Below are 5,000 nucleotides of genomic sequence, written 5' to 3' on the forward strand. Positions count from 1 at the left end.
AAGACTGTTGGTCCAGACAAGGGGGCAGCGGCAGCCATGCCAACAGGGGGGAATCGGCAGCGCAGATTTTTCGACGAACAGGGGCTGGACGCTGGACTGGGCCAGGCAGGAAAATTCGTCAGGGGGCACGCTGAAGAAACAGCGCTGGTTTAGACACGGTGGGCGCAGTGTTGGAATCGGCAGCGCCGATGAAACCGGCAAAGTCGGCAGAATTGGCAGCGGGTGCTGGCGATGGGTCTGGACGGGCTGGATAGTCCAAGGCTCGACGAGAAAGACCGCAGGTTGAGACACTGGGGCAGTGGCAGCCCGCGGGACAGTGTTGGCAGATTCGGCAGCGCAGATTTGTGCGGCTGCAGGTTCGTCGGGGAAAATCGGCAGCGCAGATTTTTCGACGAACATGGGCTGGACGATGGACTGTCCAGGCCAGGCAGGAAAATTTGTCGAGGGGACACGCTGACGAAACAGCGCTGGTTCAGGCACGGCGGGCAGTGTTGGAATCGGCAGCGCCGACGAAATCGGCAAAGTCGGCAGAATCGGCAGCGCAGATTTTTCGACGAACATGGGCTGGACGCTGGACTGGCCGGGCCATGCAGGAAAATTCATCGAGGGGACACGCTGACGAAACAGCGCTGGTTCAGGCACGGCGGGCAGTGGTGGAATCGGCAGCGCCGACGAAATCGGCAAAGTCGGCAGAATCGGCAGCGGGTGCTGGCGATGGGTCTGGACGGGCTGGATAGTCCAAGGCTCGACGAGAAAGACTGCTGGTTTAGACACTGGGGCAGTGGCAGCCCGCGGGACAGTGTCGGCAGATTCGGCAGCGCAGATTTGTGCGGCTGCAGGTTCGTCGGGGAAAATCGGCAGCGCAGATTTTGCGACGAACATGGGCTGGGCGATGGACTGTCCAGGCCAGGCAGGAAAATTTGTCGAGGGGACACGCTGACGAAACAGCGCTGGTTCAGGCACGGCGGGCAGTGTTGGAATCGGCAGCGCCGACGAAATCGGCAAAGTCGGCAGAATCGGCAGCGCAGATTTTTCGACGAACATGGGCTGGACGCTGGACTGGCCGGGCCATGCAGGAAAATTCATCGAGGGGACACGCTGACGAAACAGCGCTGGTTCAGGCACGGCGGGCAGTGGTGGAATCGGCAGCGCCGACGAAATCGGCAAAGTCGGCAGAATCGGCAGCGGGTGCTGGCGATGGGTCTGGACGGGCTGGATAGTCCAAGGCTCGACGAGAAAGACCGCTGGTTTAGACACTGGGGCAGTGGCAGCCCGCGGGGCAGTGTCGGCAGATTCGGCAGCAGTGTCTGCCGATTCGGCAGCGTTGGCTTGTTGGCACGGGGGGCCGATGCGAGTGGGGACTTGGGCAGCGGGCAGTGAAAGCAAGAGTTTCCCCGATGCTGCCGGGAAAAACGCTCCCCGGGATGGCCGGGTGAGATGACCCGGCGGCCCGCGACGGGTCATTCAATTCCATGCCCCGTCAACATAACTCCCGATGTACTGTTTGCTTTTTCGGAAGAAGAGATCCATCCCCCCATCCTCGGCCAGCCAAAAACGCTCCAATTAATGGCCGGGTGAGATGACCCGGCGGCCCGCGACGCGTCATTCAATTCCATGCCCCGTCAACATAACTCCCGATGTACTGTTTGCTTTTTCGGAAGAAGAGATCCATCCCCCCATCCTCGGCCAGCCAAAAACGCTCCAATTAATGGCCGGGTGAGATGACCCGGCGGCCCGCGACGCGTCATTCAAATCACTGCCCTATCGGCTACAACTGCTGATGGGTGGGATTAGAGGCCTGCCATGGTGGTGAGGGGCGGCGAGGACCGTGAAAGCTAGAGTTTTTCAGAGGCTGCCAGGAAAAAGGCCCCTCGGGTGGCGGGGTGCGAGGACCAGGCGCGTCATTCAATTCTCTTCCCTATCAACTTGGCTCCCGTTGGCGGGATTGGAGGCCTACTGTTTGTTACAGGGCTAAAATCGTCAGGGGAAGAGCTGACGAAACAATGCTGGTTTGGATGCAGGGGGTAGTGTTGGAATCGGCAGCGCGGACAAAATCGGCAAAGTCGACAAAAAAGACTGTTGGTCTGGACATCGGGGCAGCGGCAGCCATGCCGACAGGGGGGGAAATCGGCAGCGCAGATTTGTGCAGCTGCAGGTTCGTCGGGGAAATCGGCAGCGCAGATTTTTCGATGAACATGGGCTGGAAGATGGACTGTCCAGGCCAGGCAGGGAAATTCGTCAAGGGGACACGCTGACGAAACAGCGCTGGTTTAGACACGGTGGGTGCAGTGTTGGAATCGGCAGCGCCGACGAAATCGGCAAAGTCGGCAGAATCGGCAGCGGGTGCTGGCGATGAGTCTGGACGATTTATAGTCCAGGGCTTGATGGAAAAGACTGTTGGTCCAGACAATGGGGCAGTGGCAGCGCGGATTTGTGCAGCTGCAGGTTCGTCGGGGAAAATCGGCAGCGCAGATTTTTCGACGAACAGGGGCTGGGCGCTGGACTGGCCGGGCCAGGCAGGAAAATTCGTCAGGGGGCCACGCTGACGAAAACAGGGGCTGCGGAGTGGAAAATCGGCAGCGCAGATTTTTCGACGAACAGGGGCTGGACCGGCCGGGCCAGGCAGGAAAATTCGTCAGGGGGGCACGCTGACGAAAAGAGGGGCTGCCGCGTGGAAAATCGGCAGCGCAGATTTTTCGACGAACAGGGGCTGGACTGGCCGGGCCAGGCGGGAAAATTCGTCAGGGGGGCACGCTGACGAAAAGAGGGGCTGCCGCGTGGAAAATCGGCAGCGCAGATTTTTCGACGAACAGGGGCTGGACGCTGGACTGGGCCAGGCAGGAAAATTCGTCAGGGGGCACGCTGACGAAAAGAGGGGCTGCCGCGTGGAAAATCGGCAGCGCAGATTTTTCGACGAACATTCGTCAGGGGGGCACGCTGACGAAAAGAGGGGCTGCCGCGTGGAAAATCGGCAGCGCAGATTTTTCGACGAACATTCGTCAGGGGGGCACGCTGAGGAAAACAGGGGCTGCCGCGTGGAAAATCGGCAGCGCAGATTTTTCGACGAACAGGGGCTGGACGCTGGACTGGGCCAGGCAGGAAAATTCGTCAGGGGGCACGCTGACGAAAAGAGGGGCTGCCGCGTGGAAAATCGGCAGCGCAGATTTTTCGACGAACATTCGTCAGGGGGGCACGCTGACGAAAAGAGGGGCTGCCGCGTGGAAAATCGGCAGCGCAGATTTTTCGACGAACATTCGTCAGGGGGGCACGCTGACAAAAAGAGGGGCTGCCGCGTGGAAAATCGGCAGCGCAGATTTTTCGACGAACAGGGGCTGGATGCTGGACCGGCCGGGCCAGGCAGGAAAATTCGTCAGGGGGGCACGCTGACGAAAAGAGGGGCTGCCGCGTGGAATTCGGCAGCGCACGATGGCTTGAGCAGGTCATGGGTTCGACTTGGCGCGATCTGAAACCTGGACGAGGGACTGTCGACGCTGGACGAGCCAGCGCGGTGGCCTGTCGTGCCCCGTTCAGGGGGGGCCTGCCGCGGAGACAGCCCTCGCGGGCTCGACAGCGCAGGCCAGCGTCCCCGACGTCGCTGGCCGCGGCAGGCGAGCTGCCGGGGTTCCCGCATTCCTACAAGAAAACGTCGTGCTTTCCACATGAAACCAATCCAGTAAAATCAGCCATATTTTTATGAGGCTGCCCACTGAATTTGGGGTCATTCCGGGCCGGTTCCTAGTTTTGCGGATTTACTCGATTTCTAATGGTAGGAAAATTAAAACAAATACTTCCCGACCTCGAAAAATTCTGGGAAAATTAATGAAGGTGGATTGGATTTTTGCCAACCTCTGTGCAAAATTTCAGCTCAAAATACCAAGAAATGAATTTTTTAGAGGGGGGGTGACAGCTGGGACCTAGTAGTGTCTCCCCCTGCCAGAGCTGCAATGACACTTATTGCTCTTTAGGGAGCCACCAGGCCGGCGCCCCTCAAAGACCACACGCGCGCGCGCGCCCGCCCGCGCTGGGCGCTGGGGCGCTGGGGCCTGAGGGCCTGGGGCCCTTGGGGGCCCTTGGGCGCTTGGGCGCGCGCGCGCGGCCCCCGCCGCCATGCCGCGCTGCGCGACGCGCGGACAGCCCCTGCTGGCTTGCTCTCTCGCCCGCGGGGGGGCTGCCTTCGGGCCCTGGCCCCCCGCGTTCTGGCCTGCCCCCCGCGTGGGAGAGGCTAGGCGCTGCAGGGGCCAGCCCGACGTCGCTGGCCGCGGCAGGCGAGCCGCCGGGGTTCCCGCATTCCTACAACAAAACGTCGTGCTTTCCACATGAAATCAATCCAGTAAAATCAGCCATATTTTTATGAGGCTGCCCACTGAATTTGGAGTCATTCCGAGCCGGTTCCTATTTTTTCCGATTTCCTCGATTTTTAATGGTAGGAAAATAAAAAAAAATACTTCCCGACCTCGAAAAATTCTGGAAAAATTAATAAAGTTGGATTGGAGTTTTGCCAACCTCTGTGCAAAATTTCAGCTCAAAATACCAAGAAATGAATTTTTTAGAGGGGGGGTGACAGCTGGGACCTAGTAGTGTCTCCCCCTGCCAGAGCTTCAATGACACTTATTGCTCTTTAGGGGGGTGCCCCCTGACTGGCCATGGGGCGCGCTGGCCTGGCGCCCATAGGCCTGCCGCGGGGGATATGTGGGCTGTTGCTAAACTCGGACTAAGGTGGGGGGCCTCATGGCCCGAAGTATTGCCGGCATCGATGACCCGTTTTCCGGCCGGCGACGACCCGATTCCGGCCACCGTCTTCGGGACCCGCTCCAAGCCGTCGGGCGCGTTGGGGCTGCTTATCCGCGGCGTGGGCGTGGCATTCATTTGCCGTGCTTGTGCCAAGGTGCTGGCAGCTGCTGCGCGGCTGACTGCTTGCCGCGACGTCACGGCGGCGGTGGCCGCTGCCCCTGCTCGCAAGTCGGAGGCCTGGCCGACGTGGCTGGTGCGGACCGCCGAGC

Source organism: Populus nigra, chromosome 2 (genome assembly GCF_951802175.1).
Source record: "Populus nigra chromosome 2, ddPopNigr1.1, whole genome shotgun sequence".
In the NCBI taxonomy this organism is placed as follows: domain Eukaryota; kingdom Viridiplantae; phylum Streptophyta; class Magnoliopsida; order Malpighiales; family Salicaceae; genus Populus; species Populus nigra.